The sequence below is a fragment of the Heteronotia binoei genome, chromosome 20, assembly GCF_032191835.1.
Source record: "Heteronotia binoei isolate CCM8104 ecotype False Entrance Well chromosome 20, APGP_CSIRO_Hbin_v1, whole genome shotgun sequence".
In the NCBI taxonomy this organism is placed as follows: domain Eukaryota; kingdom Metazoa; phylum Chordata; class Lepidosauria; order Squamata; family Gekkonidae; genus Heteronotia; species Heteronotia binoei.
The window spans coordinates 27,893,497-27,916,636 of record NC_083242.1 but is presented as its reverse complement, the minus strand read 5'-3'; the positions used below and the strand labels follow the sequence as shown (position 1 = coordinate 27,916,636).

Genomic DNA, 23,140 nt, shown 5'->3' with positions numbered 1-23,140 from the left:
GTGGATGGCATTACTGTTGGAGCGAGCGATTCATCACGCCTGGACATTGGGAGGCACTACATCACTAGGCAAAACCCTGCTAAAGTCACCAAATATCCCAGGTGTGGCCAACGGTAGCTCTCCAGATGGTTTTTTCTTGCCTACAACTCCCATCAGCCCCAGCCATTGGCCATGCTGGCTGGGGCTGATGGGAGTTGTAGGCAAAAAAAACATCTGGAGAGCTACCGTTGGCCACCCCTGAAATATCCCAATAATTCCATGGCTGTGAAAGGTTTCACCTGATGAATTCACGGGTGAAGCCTGTTCTTTGCATGCAGAAGGTGGCTGTTTCAATCCCCAGCACCTCTTGTTAAACAGAAGAGGGAATAGTTCTCAGCTGGAGACTCTGGAAAGTGGCTTCCAGGCAGAGCAGACAAGAAGGCTGACCTCGATAGGCTGGGCCCGGGGCAGCTTTCTGTGTTCCTCCAATGCCGATCAGGGTGCGTTTTGCTTTGCTGAGCTGGCAACACTCATAGGATTGCTGAGAGGTGAGGAAAAGAAAGCATGGCATTTCAGCTTATTTTTAATTTTAACTCGTTTATACCCTGTCCTCTTTAGACTGGGTTCCTTTCTCTTCTTTTGACTGCAACTGGAATGCGAGCTGGCTCTACTTGACTAAAAGTTGCAGAAGGACAGTGACTCAGTGGTAGAGCGTCTGCTTGGTAAGCAGAAGGTCCCAGGTTCAATCCCTGGCATCTCCAACTAAAAGGGGTCCAGGCAAAGAGGCATGATAAATCCTCAACTTAAGACCCTTTAGAGCTGCTGCCAGTCTGAGTAGACAATACTGACTTTGATGGACCCAGGGTCTGATTCAGTAGAAGGCAGCTTCATATGTTCAATGTAAGTTTACTCTCTCTCTCTTTTTTTTTTTTTTGCAATGTACTCCTTGGGATATTTGTTTACTGCACTCAGCATCACACTTCAATGACTGGGCAAAACTCTGTTACATTAACCAAAAATCCTGGTAATTACACCCCACTTAGGTCCCTCACTTTTACAAATCCTGCCCTCCCTAAATGCCAATCCCCCACCCCCAAAACCTCAGTTCCCCTGGAGAAAAATGGCTGTTTTGGAGAGTAGATTTTATGGCATTATAACCTCACCGAGGCCACACCCCCTCACAAATCTCGACCTTCCAAGGCTCCATCTTCCAAATCTCCAGGAATATTCCAGTCCAAACTTGGCAACCCCACTGATTCATGCAGGGGTGGAATTCTAGCAGGAGCTCCTCCTTTGCATATTAGGCCACACACCCCTAATGTAGCCAATCCTCCAAAAGCTTACAAGGTTCTTTTTTGTGAACTCTTGAAGGATTGGCTCCATCAGGGGTGTGTGGCCTAATATGCAAAGGAGCTCCTGCTAGAATCCCACCCCTGGATTCATGAATTCCTTTTCCTGTGATGCAGGTAGGGTGTAGGCATTAGACATGGCCTGAGAAGGCCTGGGTTCAAATTAGGGTTGCCTGGGTTTACCTTGCTGCTGGCGGGGAGGTAGGGGAACCTGGACCCAGGATTTACTACAAAACCATAGAGTTTGCCCAAAACCCAGAGTGTCGCTGTGTGACATCAGCAACATGATGATGTCCCTTCCAAGTGATGTCATCGTATCGGGGAAGTCACATGACAATGTCCCTGTTTGGGGGTGGGGTTTCTCCCACTGTCCAGCTGGCTGGTGATGGATTGGAACCAGGACCGGATCTACATGTTTTTTGAGGGGGGGGCAAAATTAAAAAATGGCGCCCCCTTATGGGCCATTCTATCTTATGGTCCCATAGAATACAATGGACTCCATACCCAATTTGCCGGGCCCCCTCTCTGTTGGTGCTCGGGGCGAGTACCCCCCTCTGCCCCCCCTAGATCCGGCCCTGATTGGAACCCCGAGGACTGAGGGATCCCCTGGCTCGACAAGGGGTCTGTCAACCCGAGTTCAATCCTTGCTCGGCCTGCTAAGCTCACTGGTTGACCGCAGACTCATCGTTTTCTCTCAACCTGATTCACCTCAGGAGATCATTGTGAGGAACAAAAAATGAAATCTATCCTACACCGCTCTGCTCTCCTCGAAGGAAGGGACGTCTCCGAAAAGGGAGGGATGGACGCTTTGATTTTAAGAAGCCGGCATAGCATTAAATGATAGGGTTGCCAATTCAAGGTTGGGAAATTCCTGGGGATATGAGGGAATGGAATCTCAGCGGGGTATAACGCCATAGATGCCAGTCCAGTGCTCCCTCTAAGCTGCGGAGACTCGTGACCAATTCTACTCCGTGAGCTGCTGGCATTAAAATTGTGAGCCGCTGCTTCAATTAGTTTGCTCCGGGGCCATTTTTCCTGAGGTAAGGAAAAAAAAATGTGTGAGCTGTAGGCTAAAAACCTGTGAGCTAGCTCACACTAACTCAGCTTAGAGGGCACACTGGATTCTACCACCCTTCAAAGCAGAGATTTTCTCCAGGAGAGCAGACCTGTGTAGTCTGGGGATCAGTTGTCATGGTCTTGATGTAACTGGGGGACCCCAATGCTTTCAGGGAGGGCAGTGTTTTGCTTTGCCTCACTTGCTCCCCCTCTTCTGTGCCATTCTGCCTCACTCAGAGTGTGACAGAAGTGGAACGAAAAACCAAGTGTGTGTGTGTGTGTGTGTGTGGGGGGGATAATCTTTTGCTCTTCCCTCTCGCCTCTCCTTCTGTGAGTGAGTTTCTATAGAGAAGGCCGGGTCTCCATGGAGACGGGCATAATTCTAATGAGTTCTGCGGCTGCTTTCCTGGTGAGAAAATAATTGGCGTGCCCTGTGCAGAATACCAAACACCTGGGGAGATGCTTCCCCAATGCGGGGGTTCAGCACAATGGACATTAGTGTGAGCCATTCATGGAGGAGGAAAAGGAAAAAGAGAATAGGGTTGCTAACCCCCAGGAGGTGGCTGGGGATCTCTGGAAATCGCTACTCCAGCATTCAGTTCCCTCAGAGAAAATGGTTGCTTTAGAGCAGGGGTGGGGAACATTAGGCCCGAGGGCCGTTTGCAGCCCTCGAGATCACTTGGTCTGGCCCTCGAGGGCCTGAGGGGTGGGCATTGTGAAGGACTGCTGCTGGGGTATATGAATGCCTTTAAAGGTCTGCTGGGAGCAGCTGCAGTGTCCGCATGAAGGGAGGGAAGGGTGGCAGGGGTGGGGGGTGGGAACCAGCTACCACCGGTTCAGTTTGCACTTGATTATCCCAGCTGGTGTGGCCTAATATGCTAATGAGTGTGTGACCTTATATGCTAATATTAGAGGATGTGGTCTAATATGCTAATAAGTTCCTGCTGCGCTTTTTCTACAAGAAAAGCCCTGGACCTATGTATTTGCCTAGGGCAGAAGGCCTAGGGTGTGTGCCAAATCAGGCTTGCCCCACATGACTTCAAATAGAAAAACAATCCTTTGCATTAATTTTGTTTGCCTGGCCCCAAAGCCCTCCCCCTTGGCGGAGCACTGTTTTTAAAGTAATGCTCACTAATCATTAATCACTGTAATGCTCTCTACATGGGGCTACCCTTGACGCTGACTCGGAAGCTACAGCTAGTGCAGAACGCTGCAGCGCGGCTGTTAATGGGGCTCCCCCGATGGGAGCACATTTGGCCAGTGCTGAAAGAGCTGCACTGGCTACCTATTGTGTTCCGAGTCCGTTTCAAGGTGTTGGTATTGACCTTTAAAGCCCTTTATGGTCAGGGACCTGTCTATCTGCGGGACCGCCTTTCTCCGCATGTTCCCCAGAGAGCACTGCGTTCCGGGACAAAAAAATCTATTGTCCATCCCTGGACCAAAGGAGGCTAGGTTGTGTTTGAGCTAGGGCCTATTCGGTGGCAGCACCAGAATTGTGGAATGCTCTCCCGGAGGCCATAAGGGCCCTGAGGGATCTTTCCATTTTCCACAGGACCTGTAAGTAGGGTTGCCAAGTCCAATTAAAGAAAAATCTGGGGACTTTGGGGGCAGAGCCAGGAGACTTTGGGGGTGGAGCCAGGAGACATTGGGGGTGGAGCCAGGAACAAGGATGTAACAAGCATAATTGAACTCCAAGGGAGTTCTGGCCATCACATTTAAAGGGACAGCACGCCTTTTTAAATGCCGTTCTTCCTTAGGAAATAATTAAGGATAGGGGCACCATCTTTTGGGGCTCATAAAATTGGACCCTCTGGTCCAATATTTTTGAAACTTGGGGGGTATTTTGGGGAGAGGCACTAGCTGCTATACTAAAAATCTTGTGCCTCTACCTCAAAAAATAGCCCCCCCCAGAGCCCCCAATACCCATGGATCAATTCCCTATTATTCTCTATGGGAATCGTTCTCCATAGGGAATGATAGAGTGCCTAGTAGACATTTCCCTCCCCCCCATGCTTTCTAAACGGGGGGGGGGGCTCCATACCAGGGAATCCCCCCTCCCTGTCCCCTCCCTCTCCCTCTCTCTCTCTCACACACACACACACACACACACACACACACACAAAAATACTTACCGTACTTGGTCTTCTTCCAACAGAATTTGCTCGCTGTGAAAACGAAAGCAAGCTGCACAGGAAAAGAAAGGGAGGGGCCGTTCCTGTTTCCTGTTGCCTGTGCAGCCTTAAAGGGACACATTTTAAAAACGGATCCCAAGCTGTAAAACAACATGATGCCTACAGGTATGTTCTCTCTCCCTCCGCCCCCAGATTTTTTAAGAGCGGGGGAGGAGGCTGAAAATTCGAGGGTCCCCCGCCAGGGCGGGAGGGTTGGGAAGCCTACCTGTAAGACCGAACTGTTCCAACAGGCCTTTGAAATCTAACAGGGAAAGAACTGCCACCCAACATCATATAGAGTACTGGGTGATCAGCGTCAGAAAAGAAGAACTCGCTTATAATGTAGTGATACAGCACCACGAAATGTTTTTAAAATCTTAAATTGCAATTATGTTTTATTGGTTTTAACTTGTGAATATGGATGTTGTCAGCCGCCCTGAGTCCGCTTGCGGAGAGGGCGGGAAAGAAATTTAAAGTAATAAATAAATGAAATTAATAATGATAATAAAGTTGATAATTTTGTATGGCCCGCAAATGATGTTACAAATATCCAAATGGTGCTTGGCAGAAAAAAGGCTCCCCACCCGTTTCAGAGGGTAGACTCTACGGCATTGGAACACTGCTGGGGCCCCTCCCATTCCCAAACTGTCCTCTCCAAGCTCCACCCGTAAAAAGCTTCAGGAAATTCCCAACCTAGAGCTAGATATCATCTTGTGTTCGGTATTGGCGTAAGGTTCAGTGAAGACATACCTAAGAACGTAAGATACTTTAAGAATTTCAGAAGTCTTTTGCACCATATTGTAGCTCTCTGGCCTGCCTATTTTTCTTTTGCCATTCCCTCGAGCAGTTCAATACCCAGAGCTCTCTCCTCCCTCCTTTTATAATAGCCTTGTAAAGTGGGTTCCTCCCTCCCTCACTTTATCTTCCCTCCCAACCACCCTGCGAGGTAGGGTCCTTGATCTAGACTACCTCACAAAAATCCGCTGAAGCTGCATCCTTTCTTATATGAATTTATCACATATATATTTGGGTGTCTCAGCAGTATTTCGGAATTTGGGGAGGAGGTGCTAGTAAAAATGTAGTGGAAAAACTCCAGATATCTTAAAGAATTTATGGGAATATTTTGGACCAGTAATTTAAGGCTCCCACGACTGTTTTTCTTCACGTTTACACTGTGTATGTGCCAAGGATTTCTGGCCAGGTCTTAGCATTGGTTTGCCAGGTTGGTTTGCCTTGGATTCTCTAGTTTGACATGGGTCCTGTTGGGTTTGCCACACTGAGCCATGGTTCTGCTGGAATTCTCTGGTTTGCCATTGGTTCTGTTGGGCTTGTTGGTTCTGTTCACACTAGTAGGCTTTAGGCTAGTGGCTGCTTGCTCATGTGTTTTTGGTTATTCTTTGCCCTGGAGAAACCATGGATTCTGGGGGGGGGGGGGGGGGGAACAAACCCAAACTGGAATTTAAATATCAGAATTGTACTGGGGGAGGGGACACAATAACCCAGAATAGAATCATAGAGTTGGAAGGGACCTCTAGGGTCATCTAGTCCAACCCCCTGCACAATGCAGGAAACTCACAAACACCTCCCCCAAATTCACAGGATCTTCATTGCTGTCAGATGGCCCTCTAGCCTCTGTTTAAAAACCTCCAAGGAAGGAGAGCCCACCACCTCCCGAGGAAGCCTGTTCCACTGAGGAATCGCTCTAACGGTCAGGAAGTTCTTCCTAATGTTGAGCCGGAAACTCTTTTGATTTAATTTCAACCCATTGGTTCTGGTCCTACCTTCCGGGGCCACAGAAAACAATTCTACACCATCCTCTAGATGACAGCCCTTCAAGTACTTGAAGATGGTGACCATATCACCTCTCAGCCGCCTCCTCTCCAGGCTAAACATGCCCAGCTCCTTCAACTTTTCTTCATGGAACTTGGTCTCCAGACCCCTCACCATCTTTGTCACCCTCTTCTGGACCAGTTCCAGCTTGTCTATATCCTGGTATTTATGCCCTTCCCAAAATTCTAATCCAGCCCCCCAATTTCCCCTCCAGGTGTACATCCTTATTAGCCCTCCTCCTCCCTCCTCATATAAACTGTGGAGTTGCCTGCTCTGCTCTGGTGAATGTCAGGAGATTTTTTTGGGGGGTGGGTGGCTGCGCATGGAGAGGATGGAGTTTCCGGTGATGTGATGTCACATTGTCTGTGCAGCTTTAGGAATTTCCCCCGTCTCTATGGAAAAGACAGGGGGAATTCCTAGAAAGCCTCAGTGGATGTGACATCACTTCCTAGTAGAGAATGTGAAATCACTTCTGGGTAATGTTCTCGGAATCCCTACAAACTGAGTTTTGCAACAGAAACGTTTCAGTATTGGGCAGAGTTGGGTTGCTGGGCTAAGAGAGGAACATGATTCTCGCCCCCCTTCCCCTCCACTGTGCATCAGGATTGCCAATCCCCAGGTGGAAAATGACAGAAAAGATACTCTCTGTGTTACAAAACAATATCAAAATATAATTACAATACTTTCCATTCACAACATAGTATTACAATGTAAATTTCAGTAACCAATACCATCCAAAGCACACAACTTCACTACTGTCCATAAAATATCAGGTTGGACATATGGACATATGAAGCTGCCTTATACTGAATCAGACCTTTGGTCCATCAAAGTCAGTATTGTCTTCTCAGACTGGCAGCAGCTCTCCAGGGTCTCAAGCGGAGGATTTTCACACCTACTTGCCTGGACCCTTTTTTGGAGATGCCAGGGATTGAACCTGGGACCTTCTGCTTCCCAAGCAGATGCTCTACCACTGAGCCACCGTCCCTCCCCAAACAATACAGTCCGACGATGCAAAACCAGTCCGTTCTCGTTTCGGATCCTTATAATCCTTCCTCTGGGACTGTCTTATTAATTTTGAATGCAGTCGTCTGATGGTGCCTTATTTCTTTACTATACACTGTTTTATATGAACAAATGTTAGATTGTAATTGTAAAGCTCAGGCCAAGCCTCTCTAAACCTTTCTCGAGGTTTTACTCTTAACAAGTTCAATTTTTACAAAATTGCAAACTTACCCAGGCTTTCTCTAATTTATTTCATTACTAGAACGCTATTGTTCTTTCTCCATCTTTCAGCATTTCATTGCGTTCCATTTCCCTTTCACGAGCCCTGGATAAATAAGCCTAGTAATGGTGCACACCTGTTTCACGGTGCTGACTGCAATTTAAAGACACATTACCTACGGTATTTTTTAATAAATGTATTACAATACAGTTACAATTCATTTTATTAACATTTGATGATGATGATACTGGATTTATATCCCACCCTCCTCTCCGAAGAGTCTCAGAGCGGCTCACAATCTCCTTTCCCTTCCTCCTCCACAACAGACACCCTGTAAGGAGGGTGGGGCTGAGAGGGCTCTCACAGCAGCTGCCCTTTCAAGGACAACCTCTGCCAGGGCTATGGCTGACCCAAGGCCATTCCAACGGGTGCAACTGGAGGAGTGGGGAATTGAACCCGGTTCTCCCAGATAAGAGTCCGCTCACTTAACCACTGCACCAAACTGGCTCTTATACAAGGAGTTTATACAATAAAAATCATTGTTATTCAATTTATTGGTTTAACAAATACAATCCTAATAATGCATGACTCCCATTTGGCTACACAATATAGAAATTATAAAAAAAAACCAAGACAAGTCGAAATCTTGGTTCAGACCCCTGGGTTCCAATGACTGGTATCTATATATCAATTTGGCCTCTTGTTGCAATAAGATCTTTTGAAGAACTTGCCTAGAATAGGGACTAGATTGATATTTGTACAGGATGCTGAATCTTAAATCTTCTGCATCATGTACTACATCATATACATCATGTACTACAATGCCTGACTGATGGGGCATCTTTGACTAAATGACGAATGCGCAATTTGTGTTCCATAATTCGCACCTTTATTAGTCTAATGGAGTACCCAAAATACAGTAATTTGCATGGGCATGCTACAACATAGCACATATTTCTTGTTGAACAATTTCCAAAGAAGTTAAAAGAAATAATGCCTCCTACTGGATGAGAAAACTCCTTACTTTCTAAAGCGTTAGCCACAGACAGCACATCCACGACAGCGATAAAAACCTTTGGTAGTATTTTCTGTCTTAATCCTAGATAACCTACAAGCTCTCACTAGTTGATCCTTTAAGTTAGGAGCTCTTCTATGGGCTAAAAGAACGAAAAAACCGTGTGAGCCCAATCAACACGGTGTGCCCAGAACAAAAGCGACTGAAAGGTCGCCTTGTGGACATTTTTAGAGTCAAGCGGAAATGTCCTATTTTAAGATTCTGCCCCAAACAAAGCTTGAATAACTCTGGCAGTGCTTGCTAGCCATCCAGCGGGCATATGTGCCCTCCCCAAATACCCAAAACACGTTTCTCATTTTAAAAATAGCCATTCTGTGACCAAAAATGTAAAACCGGCCTTAGCATTGGCTTTGTTGTGAACAGGGAGTGGGAATTGTTTGATAAAACGAAATGTATACATCCTTGCTCCTCAGTTACCGCAGATTATGCCTTCTGAAAGAAATACATTGGTCGCGCTTATTCTTTTTTTATAAAAATCCCCCACCACCTCGCTGTCAATTAGACTGGATAAATGAACAGACATGACATGAACAGAATATGGGCAGAGGAGTCGAGAAACAATGCAAAAAATTAATTACCTAATCAAGGAACAAGATAATGACTAGCCATAATCCCCCCCCCCCTTTTTTTTGAATCCTGTACAAAATAATTCGGAGTGAAAGCACCTTTTCATTGGTTCTCTGCTTCATTCACAGTATGTTAGCTTACTGTTGAATTTGTGAATTCACCCCCTCCCTGTGCTGGCAAATGAGAGTCCAGTGGTATGAAAGAAAGGAACATGAGAAGAGCCCTGCTGGATTAGAATGATGGCTCATCTACTTAGCCTCCTGTCTCACACACAGGCTGACCAGTTCCTCTGAAAGGCCAACAACAGGGCAGAGAGACCAAGGCCTTCCTCTGATAAGGACATCAGAAGTGCCCTGCTGGATCAGACCACGGAGGGTCCATCTAGCTCAGCATCCTGTCTCACACAGTGGCCAGCCAATTCCTCAGGAGGGCCAACAACAGGGCTTAGAGGCTGAGGCCTTCCCCAGATGAGAAGATCAGAAAAACTGTATTGGATCTGACCAGGGGTCCATCTAGTCCAGCCTCCTGTCTCACACAGGGGCCAACCAGTTCCTCTGGAGAGACAGCAACAGGGCATAGAGGCCGAGGCCTTCCCCTGAGAAGAGCATCAGAAGAGCCCTGCTGGATCAGACCAGTGAGGGTCTATCTAGTCCAGCATCCTTTCTCACACAGTGGCCAACCAGTCCGCTGGAGAGCCAACAACAGGGCAAAGAGGCCAAAGCCTTCCCCTGATAAGAACATCAGAAGAGCCCTGCTAGATTAGTCTAGGGGTTCACCTAGTCTGGCATCCTGTCTCACACAGTAGCCAGCAAGTACCTCTGGAGAGTCAATCACAGGGTATAGAGGCTGAGGCCTTCATAAGAACATCAGAAGAGCCCTGCTGGATGAGACCAGTGGTCCATCTAGTCCAGCCTCCTGTTTCACACAGGGGCCAACCAGTTCCTCTGGAGGACCAACAACAGGGCATAGAGGCTGAGGCCTTCACAAGAATATCAGAAGTGCCCTGCTGGATCAGACCACGGAGGGTCCATCTAGCTCAGCATCCTGTCTCACACAGTGGCCAGCCAGTTCCTCTGGAGGGCCAACAACAGGGCTTAGAGGCTGAGGCCTTCCCCAGATGAGAAGATCAGAAAAGCCTTATTGGATCAGACCAGGTGTCCATCTAGTCCAGCATCCTATCTCACACAGTGGCCAACCAGTTCCTCTGGACAGCCAACAACAGGGCACAGAGACTGAGGCCTTCCCCTGAGAGCATCACAAGAGCCCTGCTGAATCAGATCGGTGGCCCATTTAGTACAGAATTCTGTCTCACACAGTGGCCAACCAATTCTTCTGGAGGGGAAACAACAGGGCACTTCCCCTGATAAGAAGAACCCTGCTGGATCAGACCAGAGGTCCACCTAGTCCAGCCTCCTGTCTCACACAGGGGCCAACCAGTTCCTCTGGAGGGACAGCAACAGGGAATAGAGGCGGAGGCCTTTCCCTGATGAGAACATCAGAAGAACCCTGTTGGATTAGACCTTTGCGGGTCCATCTAGTCCAGCCTCCTGTCTCACACAGTGGCCGGCCAGTTCCTCTGGAGGATCAACAAGAAGACATAGAGGCCTTTCCCTGAGAAGCACACCAGAATTAGACTTGCCAATCCCCAGGTCCCAGCGGGGGTCCTCCCGCTTTCCCAGGCTCCTTCCCGCCCCCAGTCAGCTGGCCAATGGGGGAAGCCCCGCCCCCACAGCCATCGTGTGCCTTTCCCCCTCCAAAGGCTTCAGTCTGTACTTGGAAAGCCTTCCTCTTGGGATGGTGTGTCTGTGTTTTTAAGGCCAAAGGGGAGCGGGGGTGGGGGAGGAGGCAGAACAACATGGCTGTGAAAGGAGCCCAGACCCTCCGTTGGTTGCACGATCCTTGCAGAGGTCGTTTGCATAGTGTGAAGGTGAACTTGAACCTTTGGTTGCCCTGTGTTACTGTGAAAAACTTGGAAGTTCAACAACTCGTGAGTAGAGGTGCCAATCCCCAGGTGGGGGCAGGGGAGCCCCGGTTTGGAGGCCCTTTGGAGCTTCAGGGTCATCAGAAACGGAGGGTGGGGGGGAGGGAGGGAAATGTCTGCTGGACCATAAGGTATAATGGAGAATTAATCTGGGGCTCTGGAGGGGTGATTTTTTGTGGTAGAGGTACCTAATTTTCAACATAGCATCTGATGAGTCTCCTCAAAATGCTCTCCAAGTTTCAAAAAGATTGGACAAGGGGGTCCAATTCTATGAGCCCCAAAAGAAGGTGCCCCTATCCTTCATTATTTCTAATGTATGGAAGGCATTAAAAAGGTATGTGGTCCCCTTAAATGTGATGGCCAGAACTTCCTTTGGAGTTCAATTGTGCTTGTCACAACTTTGCTTATGGTTCCACCCCCAAAGTCTCCTGGCTCTACCCCAAAGTCCCCAGATATTTCTTGAATTGGACTTGGCAACCCTAAAATAGCCCTGTTGGATCAGACCAGTGGTCCATCCAGTCCAGCATCTTGGCTCATGCACTGGCCAATCAGTTCCTCTGGAGGGACAAGAATAGTGCATAGAGGCTGAGGCCTTCCCCAATAAGAACAGCAGAAAGACTTCTGCTAAATCAGATGAGTAGTCCATCTACTGGGTTGAAGAGATAATAAGACCAGCCATTAATGTCAACTCTGGGTTCTATGGCAAAAGTTCCTGGGATAGAGATTGCCAATCCCCAGTTGGGGACAGGAGATCCCCTGGTTTGGAGGCGCTGTCTCCACTATCAGAAAGCACGGGGGGGGGGGGGGGATGGGACTGGTCCCCATACGGTATAATGAAAAATCAGTCTGTGAGTATCTGAGGGTCGGGGCGGGGGGATTTTTGAAGCAGAGGCACCAAATTTTCAGCATAGCATCTGGTGTCTCTCCTTAAACCTCCCTCCCCCATTTTTAAAAAATATTAGACCAGGAGAGTTCCTGGTCTCAATTCTATGAGCCTCAAAATAAGGTGCCCCCATCTTCCATTATTTCCAATGGAAGAAAGATATTTAAAAGGAACATGGTCCCGGGAAAAATACCAGAGAAATGGGATTGGATTGTGAAAGTTTTATCATGGAGTGAGATGGACAAATTAACTAAAACTTTAAGAGACTATGATTTAGATATATTCAAAAAGGAGTGGAAGAAATTTAAAGGCTATATGGAGAAAGAGTGGAATGTAAAAAGACATTGGACAATTTTTTAGTATTAATGAGAAAAGAAAAGTATTGAACTTTGATTGGCTAGTGGTACCTTATAATTGAATTTAAATTTATAACTTCATGGAAGTCAAATATTGGTGGGAGGGGGGGGTTTGAAATATCATATGGGTTAGTATAGAAAAAGAGACAATTAAATATTGTAACCATATGTTATTAATAAATTGTTAAAATGAAAAGGAACATGGTCCCTTTAAATGTGATGGCCAGAGCTCCCTTCATAGGTTAATCGTGCTTGTCACAACCTTGCTCCTGGCTCCACATCCAAAGTCTCCAGGATATTTCCTGAGTCAGAGCTGGCAACCCTATCCTGGAACCATGGCTTAGTGGTAGAGCATCTGCACTGCATGCAGAAGGTCCCAGGTTCAATCCCAGGCATCTCTAGCTAAAAGGGATCAGGTAGGAGGTAGTGTGAAAGACTTCTCTGCCTGAGATCTTGGATAGCCGCTGCCAGTCGGAGTCGACAAGACTGCCTTTGGTGGACTGATGGTCTGATTGAGTATAAAGCAAATTCATGCATTCATGTTCTCTAATCAAGAATTTGGAGCTCACTCCCCAAACTACAACTCCCAGGATTCTTTCAGGGAAGCCACGATGGTTAAAGTGATATACAACTGGATTTCCTGTGGAGAGGCAACAGCTATTAAAGCAGTGTATGTCGGGAGAGGAGACCAACCCCCAGGGTGTTCTCTGTCTCCGCACATTAATTTATTTGTGGCTTGGGAGATTTTCCTGATGAGTGGTTTCTCTTTCGCCACTCGTTCTGACAAAACAGTGGTGTCCTTGTTCATTCCTCACTCCCTAAGCAAGGAAATGAGCAAAACACACACACACACAGAGTCAAGCACATGCTAAGGATAGGAAAGACGTATTTACGGATTCCGCATAATTATATTTTATGATAACCCCATGCTAATGCGAACACCAAGTTGAGCATAAGGTGCTAATTGTATACTTCCTGTTGAATAATGCATAGCAATAACAGTCATTAGCTGGGTAGTGTCTGAGAATTTTAGAACCTTTCTGTCATTTAATGCTCGTAAAAGCTCCCTGGATAAAGCGGGGGCGGGATGGGGAAGAGAGATCATTCGTTTCAAGCAGACATTGTTGCATGGCAGAACCCAGGAATTTTTGAATTTTGCATGGCCCAGATTGCAGACACGCACAGAGAGAGAACACAGATGTATACGTGCTGGATGGACACTGTATGGACTTTCAGCTCAATATATAGAGGTCATAGAATCACAGCGTTGTGGAAGGGACCATCCAGGCCATCTAGTCCAATCCCCTGCTCAGTGCAGGGCCAGCCTATGGGGAGTCCTCCTCTCCTCTGCTGCCAAACAGGGACAACTCCCTGCCCTCCTTTAAGTGACAGCACTTCAGATACTTCAAGAGAGCAATTGTGTCCCCCCTCAGCCTCCTCTTCTCCAGGCTGAACGCTCCCAAGTCCCTCAGCCTTTCCTCGTAGGGCTTGGTCTAGTTTGGTGTAGTGGGGAAGTGTGCGGACTGTTATCTGGGAGAAACAGGGTTTGATTCCTCACTTCTCCACTTGCACCTGCTAGCATGGCCTTGGGTCAGCCATAGCTCTGGTAGAGGTTGTCCTTGAAAGGGCAGCTGCTGTGAGAGCTCCCTCCAGCCCCACCCACCTCACAGTGTGTCTGTTGTGGGGGAGGAAAGTAAAGGAGATTGTAGGCTGCTCTGAGACTCTGTCCTTGAAAGGGCAGCTGCTGTGAGAGCCCTCTCAGCCCCACCCGCCTCACAGGGTGTCTGTTGTGGGGGAGGAAGGGAAAGGAAATTGTGAGCCACTCTGAGATTCGGAGTGGAGGGCAGGGTATAAATCCAATATCTTCTTCTTCTTCTTCTAGGTCCCTGGTCATCCCTGTCGCTCTCCGCTGCACCTGCTCCATTCTGTCCACATCCTTCTTGAAGTGAGGCCTCCAGAACTGCACACCAGACTCCAGGTGGGGCCTGACCAACGCAGTGTATAGTGAGACTATGAAATCTTGCGATGTGTAAGTTATGCCTCTGTTGACACATCCCATGCATCAGCCCATAGAGTTCAGCAAGGTCAAAACCACGTCATTCTATTGCCGCCCCCCCCCCCCGCATTAATTGAAATAAACACATCGGAGTTCTCATTCCAACAGGGGGTCCAGGGACACTGTGTATTATGTTCCTACTTATTATGCTGTGCCATTCAGTATACTATTATAAATTATAAATTGAGAACCCGTTTGGTGTACCAGTTGAAGTGTTGGACTAGGCTTTGGGGTGACCTGGGTTCAAATCCCTCTCTGCCATGGAAACTTGCTGGGTGACCTTGGGACCCAGTCTCATGCTCCCAGTCTAACCTACCTTCCCAGTGTTATCGTGAGGAGAAAATGGAGATAGGGGAAATATCCCCCAAAATTACAGCTCACCTCCAGATTACAGAGATCAGCTCCCCTGGAGAAAAATGTCCAGTTTGGGGTAGTGGTTAAGTGCGTGGACTCTTATCCTGGAGAACCGGGTTTGATTCCCCACTCCTCCACTTGTAGCTGCTGGAATGGCCTTGGGTTAACCATGGCTTTTGCAAGAGTTGCCCTTGAAAGGGCAGCTTCTGTGAGAGTTCTCTCAGCCCCACCCACCTCACAGGGTGTCTGCTGTGGGGGGAGAAGATATAGGAGATTGTAAGCCACTCTGAGTCTCTGATTCGGGAAGAAGGGCGGAGTATAAATCTGCAGTCTTCTTCTTCTCTGGAGGCTCCACCCCCAAATCTCTAGGAGTCTGATAACCCTATTCCCCCATCCTCTGCCAGATGCCAGGGTGGACCAGGCAAACCAAGCTGTAACTCTGGAAGATCTCCAGGTTTTACCTGGAAGATGGCAACCCTGGTTTCATTTCTCCATGTGTACTTGGCCCCAAGGCCAAGTCTGCTGGCTTTATGCTCTTGCATGAATAGGGTTGCCAATCCGCAAGGGGGATAATTAGGAAACTGGCGGTGTGGAATTTGGTAAGACGAAAGAAACACCACATACCAAATGTTGCAATACAAGTGCACAAGCACTCTTTTACTCGAACACTTTAACAAAATAATTCTTAAAAAGTCCTTTAAAGCAAAAGATAAGTCTTTTGCAGAAACTCAAGTTTTAAATATTGCCAGGTACATAAAGTCTGCTGTCTTCTCTTCCTTCTGTTGAAAGATGCAGATGGACCCGACTGCTCCTATGTGAAGAGTACTTCAACAGGTGTAGTGGCGGCCGGTGACACGAGTTCTAGGTTCAAATTTGTGTTTCCTTTACACTTTGCAATTTTTTCACTCCGGAACCCGTGCTTTAAAGCAACAGCTCACAGTTACATCTTACTAGTATGCACGAACCGTTCTTTTATTCCAGTTCCCCTATTATTCCCTATGGAGACTTATTCTCATAGAAAATAATGGAGAATTGATCCGTGGGTATCTGGGGCTCATGGGGGGGGCTGTTTTTTGAGGTAGAGGCACCAAATTTTCAGTATAGCATCCAGTGCCTTTCCCGAAATACCCCCCAAGTTTCAAAAGGATTGGACCAGGGGGTCCAATTCTATGAGCCCCCCAAATAAGGTGCCGCTATCCTTCATTATTTCCTATAGAAGGAAGGCATTTAAAAGGTGCACGGTCCCTTTAAATGTGATGGCCAGAACTCCCTTTGGAGTTCAATTATGCTTGTCACAACTTTGCTCCTGGCTCCACCCCCAAAGTCTCCTGGCTCCATCCCCAAAGTCCCCAGATATTTCTCAAAATGGACTTGGCAACTCTATGCATGAACAGGGTAGCTGGGAGTATTTGGGTTTTCCCTGTGGAACTGTAGGTGGCCCCATGAACATGCCCATCTCCTCCTAACATTCCTATCACTTTATGGTTGCTGAGAAGTAGAACAGCTGGGGGAGTCGGAGTGATTCCTGCAAAAGCCCTTGAGCGAATCGGGAACGCTGTGCCAGCCACCCAGCGACAAAAGCTTCAGAAGATGTCTTTATTTTTCCTACTCGGCTCTTTGCGAGCATCAGGAGGATCTGGCTACCAGTATATCAGTTTGGGAAAGCAGGACGTCACTAATGTTTTCCCCAGGCCTGCCAAACGCAGTATTTGCAGCCAGCCCAGGGAGACTAATTGTGATGAGGAATGGGTTGTTTGTTGCGTGCTTACGTTGCATGTGGGATGGCGTTGTCCATGTTGACTTCAGCAGACGTGCAATCCTTCTACGGCTTATCTTCAGGGGGAATAGAAGCCCTGGGACCCTTTGTCGGGAACGGAGCTTTTTCTGTAGCAGGAACTCCTCCGCATGTTAGGCCACACCCCCTCATGTTGCCAGTCCTCCTGGAGCTTACAGTAGGCCCTGTACTAAGAACCCTGTAAGCTCTTGAAGGATTGGCTCCATTAGAGGGGTGTGCCCTACTATGCAAAGGAGTTCCTGCTGCAAAAATAGCCCTGAACTCAGGGCTTTTTCTGTAGCAGGAACTCCTTTGCATATTAGGCCACACACCCCTGATGTAGCCAGTCCTCCTGGAGCTTACAGTAGGCTGTGCACTACGAGCCCTGTAAGCTCTTGGAGGATTGGCTACATTGGAGGGGGGTGTGGCCTAATATGCAAAGGAGTTCCTGCTACAAAAAAAGCCCTGTGAAGATACACTTTAGGGTGAAGGTCTTTATGGCACCCATGACACCTTTCCTAAAAGCCCACCAAGGGTTTTTAGAAACCTTGCCGCCTCGATTTGCCTGTTGGCTGTGTGTGAAAGGGAGGCAGTATTTAACCCTTGGATCGTTTGGTTTCATCCTCTGGAATTGCCTCTCCTCCTTGTTACCATTTTAAAGGAGGAAAAGAGGTATGTTTTAAAAAAAACGGTGTCATTTCTCCTTTAAAATCCTAACAAGATGGCAAAATGCCTGGATTCAGATAGCGAAACAAGAGGGAAATTGAAGGGTTTAAGCCTAGCAAGATGGTACAGGAAGAGGCTGTTTCTACATGCCCCTCGTGAATGAGAGCCGTCTTGTTCTCTCTGGGATTTTTCCATATCAGGAGGAAAAATATCTATCTATATATAGTTGTAACCATGCCTATAAAGTTTTATTTAAGATGAAAACAACCCCGGGGATGTTTGTGATACCCAGCCACAAGTGTGACATGGGGAACTGCATCGTGCCTTATTACCAAAATTGCACACGGTACTCACCTGAGAAGTTTGGTTAATGCTCACTGGGTGGTTTGAACTACACTTTGTCCAGAGAAGTGGGGTTTTGCAGAATTGGTGTCCGTTGTCAAGTCTGGATAATCACCCCAGCTTTCCTTGGCAGTCACAGGTTGTCATTGAACTATCTGCGACAAACGCGCACACAAACACACATTCATCGGGGCAGTTCAAACCACCATGATCTTTTGGGCCTGGTGGGTTAGTTTTGACTGGCAGGCTCTCTGTTCAGGGAAACCTCAGGTCTGAAACAAGAACCCCACTGTGTAAGGCCTTGGACAGTATGAACGAATGGCCAGTTGTTTTCCATGCAGGTGAAGCTGAAGTCATCCACGTGTTCTGGGTGTGGCTCGTAATGGAGGTCACCTGGAAACAGAGTCCTAGAGGCAGTGCTGTGGCACCATGCCCCTCCGCAGCACCTCCTCCTCCCTCCCTTTCCAACCATTACAATTCCCGGGAAAGGGCAGTGGAGCATCGCACTTCCCGGGTTCTTTAAAGCTCCCCCGCTGATCAGCTGATTGGCGGGTAAAACACTGCCGCCCCTCCCTCCCTCCTCCTCTTCTGGGGTGGTGCACTCCTCCCCCCTCAGAGGAGCGCCGCTAGAATCAGTCTTACCCGCTTAAACGCTGGGTGTGAAAGGGAGGCAGTATTTAACCCTTGGATGGTTTGGTTTCATCCTCTGGAATTGCCTCCCCTACTTGTTTTAAAGGAGGAAAAGAGGTATATTTTAAAAAAACTGTCATTTCTCCTTTAAAATACTAACAAGAAGGCAAAATGCCTGGATTCAGATAGTGAAACAAGAGGGAAATTGAAGGGTTTAAGCCTAGCAGGATGGTACAGGAAGAGGCTGTTTCTACATGCCCCCAGTGAATGAGAGCCGTCTTGTTCTCTCTGGAGTCATCTTGTTCTCTTGTGGTGTCCCCAGGCCTCTCAGTGCTAAACAAGGCTTCACTCCTCCCTCACTCGAGGGGGGAGCAAAGCCTTGTTTAGGCTGTGTTTAAGCGGGTAGAGCCAATTCTAGTGCTCCTTTGAGCGTGGGGGGTGGGGGTGGGGTGGTGGAGCACACTGCCACAAAAGGGGAGGGCAGCAGCATTTTACCCGCGGGGCGGGGGGGAAGGCAGCACAGCGAGGTGACAATGGCAGCGGCAGGTAAACTAGGCATTTGCCTTGGGGTGTGGGGGGGAGAGCCCAATTCAGTGCCCCCCTCCCGGCACCCTGGGCAAATGTCTAGTTTGCCTAATGGGCGAGCCGGCCCTGCCCAGAGGGGTTTCAAAGGAAAGAAGGTCTCCTTGTCTGCCTCCTTAAAGGTGAAGGATCATCACCCACCCGCTCCAGGCTTTGCTTGGAAAGCTATTGAGGTGGCTCAGCAAAGGAGGGGCAGTCAAAGTAAAGGTGAGGAGAAGAGCTTGCAAGACCTACAGCCAGGGATTCTCTGCTGGTACCAGGAGGGGACAGAATCTGAAAACTGTAACCCGTAGAGAGAAATTTTATTTGTTTGTTTGTTTATATTTAAAAACAAACAAACATTCATTTGAAGAAGACGACGACATTGGATTTATATTCTGCCCTCCACTCAAGTGTCTCAAAGCAGCTCACAATCTCCTTTCCCTTCCTCCGCCACAACAGACACCCTGTGAGGTGGGTGGGGCTGGAGAGGGCTCTCACAGCAGCTGCCCTTTCAAGGACAGAGTCTCAGAGCGGCTCACAATCTCCTTTACCTTCCTTCCCCACAACAGACACCCTGTGAGGTGGGTGGGGCTGGAGAGGACACTCACAGCTGCTGCCCTTTCAAGGACAACTCCTGCAATAGCTATGGTTGACCCAAGGCCATTCCAGCAGCTGCAAGTGGAGGAGTGGGGAACCAAACCCGTTTCTCCCAGATAAGAGTCTGCACACTTAACCACTACACCAAACTGGCTCTCTGGCTGCCACCACAGCCCAACAATCTTCACTGTGGGACTGAAGGTAATGTATGGCAACCATTTTGTGGGTGGCTCCACCTTCTGTGGCAACCATTTTGTAGCAGCCATTTTGTGGCTATGCCGGCCACCCTGTATCACAGTTCCAAAAGTGCCCACAGGCTCAGCAAGGCTGGGGACTCCTGTCTTATAAGATGCTGGTTAAATGTGCTGTCGATTCACAGCTGACGTATGGTGACCCTATAGGGCAGGGGTGGCTAACGGTAGCTCTCCAGATGTTTTTTGCCTACAACTCCCATCAGCCCCAGCCATTGGCCATGCTGGCCGGGGCTGATGGGAGTTGTAGACAAAAAACATCTGGAGAGCTACCCTTGGCCACCCCGCTATAGAGTTTCAAGGCGCAAGAGGAACAGGGATAGTTTGCTGTTGCCTGGCTCTGCGTAGCAGCCCTGGAGTTGGCGGTCTCCTATCCAAATACTAACCAAGGCTAGGGTTGCCGATCCCCAAGTGGGGGCAGGGCATCCCCCGATAGTGGCTCAGTTGCTAGCTGCCCGCGCAGGCTGGGAGGGCTACAAGCAGGGGGAAAACTGACTGGGAGGCCCTAAAGGCATGGGGGCCCATAGGCCAGTTCCTACTTGGCCTAATTGTTAATAAAGCCGAGCCCCACGTGTCTTAGAACACAGCTCCCGCGTTAAGAATCTTGTGCTTGATGCTCCTCTTGCGGAGCAATCTCTGTAAGATTTTTTGTTTTGCAACATTTCCTTTTGAGTTACATGGCAAAACTGACGCTAACAAATGGCTTGTCACAACGTTACTCCTGATTCCACCCCCAAAATCTCCTGGCTCCACCTCCAAAGTCTCCTGGCTCCACCTCCAAAGTCCCCAGATATTTCTTGAACTGGACTTGGCAACCCTAACCAAGGCCGACTGTTTTTCGTTTCCAAAATCTGATGAGATTGAGCTAGCCCAGGCCTGTAGCTGCAGCGGGGGGGGGGGGGGGGGGGCATCTGGGGCCCCTGCCCCCTGACATGCACCCGAGGCCCCCCAACCTAGGATCCCCCAACCCATCCGAGTAGGGCAGGAGGGTAAGAGGTGGCTGCAGTGGGTCTTCCTGCTTCTCACAGCTGGCTTTAAAGCTGGCTGTAAAAGCATGGAGACCCAGCCTCTCAGCCCTTTAAAAGCCCAGGCAATTCATAAGAGGGGAGAAAAAGTAATTCTTTGGAGGGAAAAGGGCAGTGAGGCCAGGTGGTGCTTCGACTTCAAGGGGGGCGGTGCAGAGGAGCTGGGGGGGGGGGCTTTTTAATCTTGTCAGCCCCCCCCCCCCAGTTTCCCCAGTGCCCACCGACTGAAATAGGGTTGCCAAGTCCAATTTCAGAAATATCTGGCGACTTTGGGGGTGGAGCCAGGAGACTTTGGGGGTGGAGCCAGGAGACATTAGGGGTGGAGCCAAAATCAAGGCTGTGACAAGCATAATTGAACTCCAAAGGGAGCTCTGGCCATCACATTTAAAGGGACGGCACACCTTTTCAATGCCTTCCTTCCATTGGAAATAATGGATAGGGGCACCTTATTTTGGGGCTCATAGAATTGGACCCCCGGATCCAATCGTTTTGTAACTTGGGGGATATTTTGAGGAGAGGCACTAGATGCTGTACTGAAAATGTGGTGCCTCTACCTCAAAAAACAGCCCCCCCCAGAGCCCCAGATACCCGCGGATCAATTCTCCATGATTTTCTATGGGAATAAATCTCCATAGGGAATAGAGTTCCCAGCAGACATTTCCCTCCCCTCCCCCCGCTTTCTGACCACCCTGAAGTGGGGGGAGGGCCTCCAAACCGGGGATCCCCTGCCCCCACCTGGGGATTGGCAAGCCTAGACTGGAAAAATCCTGGCTACGGGCCTGAGCTAGCCAGATCAGGGCATCTTGAAATACCCCAAGGGAAAAAAAAATGATGTGTCTGTGTGGGGGGGGGGGAGGGGGGGAGGATGACAAAAAAGTCCCCATAAGGGAGCCAAAGATGGGAAAGAAAGGATTCGCCAGAGCACAACGCGACATGCATGAGAAAAATGGGGTTGGAACGCTTTGACTTCTTTAATCCCTTAATCCCCTGCAAAGCATCGCAAAGAGCCTTTTGCTGCCTTCCCCCTTTGGCCATTTCATTGCTCCGCTTGATGACTCAGAACCAAAATACAGAAATGTTCAGGCCTGGAGAGAAAAAAGAATTCTTGGAAGCTGGTTGGCGAGGAAGAGCCCGTCGAGAAGGGGTTTAGCGGTGCTTGCTTGGTTGCAGGGCTTTTTGTGTTGTCTGAAAGAGCCCATGGAATCCAAAAGCAAAAGGAAAGTTTGCTTTATGAACTGGGATCTTGACCATCACTGTGTGCAGCCGTTCATTTCCCCTCCACAGAACGGTTACTTGCTTTCATGGTATAAAGCAGAGGTGGCCAAACTGTGGGCGTTTTCGCACTGACCTTACGCCGGAGCGACGTCCCTCTTCACCGCGCAGCGTCTGCGCGGATTTCGCACTAATTGCTCCGCAGAACCCAGAAGAGCCGCAAAGTCCCGCGGCTTTTGCGTCGCAAATGTAAACTGCCAAAAACCAGTTTACATTTGCGACGCAAAAGCCGCGGGACTTTGCGGTTCTTCCGGGTTCTGTGGAACAATTAGTGCGAAATCCGCGCAGACGCTGCGCGGTGAAGAGGGATGTCGCTCCGGCGTAAGGTCAGTGCGAAAACGCCCTGTGGCTCTTTAACACATATTGTGCAGCTCTTGAGGCCCCCACTGCCCCATCGGCCAGCTTGGAGAAGACATTCCTCTTTCTAAGACAGCTTGGAGAATGCATTTAAAGTTGCTTTCTTTCCACCTCTCTTTTCTCCCCATCTGTTTTCCTTCCTTCCTTCCTCCCTCTCAGACATCTGACATTTATTCTATGTGGCTCTTATGCTAAGCAAGTTTGGCAATACTGGATTTATACCCCTCCCTTCACTCTGAATCTCAGAGTCTCAGAGTGGCTCACAATCTCCTTTCCCTTCCTCCCCCACAACAGACACCCTGTGAGGTGGGTGGGGCTGGAGAGAGCTCTCACAACAGCTGCCCTTTCAAGGACAACCTCTGCCAGAGCTATGGCTGACCCAAGGCCATTCCAGCGGCTGCAAGTGGAGGAGTGGGGAATCAAACCCGGTTCTCCCAGATAAGAGTCCTCACATATAATCACTACACCAAACCTAGGCTGCAACTCCCTTCATAATGTGTTCTTTTTTTCCCAGGCTAAGCATTGTTTCCCCTGCAACAGAAGACTGAGTAAAAGTGGGGAGTGAGGGCATCAGAAAGCAAGGGGAGGGGGAGTTCTGCTGGGCACTCCATTATTCCCTATGGAGATGGATTCCCATATGGGATAATGGAAAATTGATCTGTGGGTATCTGGGGCTCTGAGGGGCTGATTATTTGAAGTAGAAGCATCAAATTTGCAGCATGGTATCCAGTGCCTCTCCTCAAAACACCCGCCAAGTATCAAAAAGATTGGACCAGGGGG

At 48.6% G+C, this 23,140-nt stretch overlaps 1 long non-coding RNA gene across 1 annotated transcript; it reads left to right on the top strand.

Moving 5' to 3' along the window:
* The first annotated feature begins 267 nt into the window (after positions 1-267).
* Positions 268-14,720, top strand: LOC132588211 (uncharacterized). The gene is made up of 3 exons (XR_009556499.1): positions 268-527; positions 4,540-4,681; positions 14,355-14,720. It is a non-coding gene; the product is annotated as an uncharacterized LOC132588211 (long non-coding RNA).
* The last annotated feature ends 8,420 nt before the right edge of the window (positions 14,721-23,140 follow it).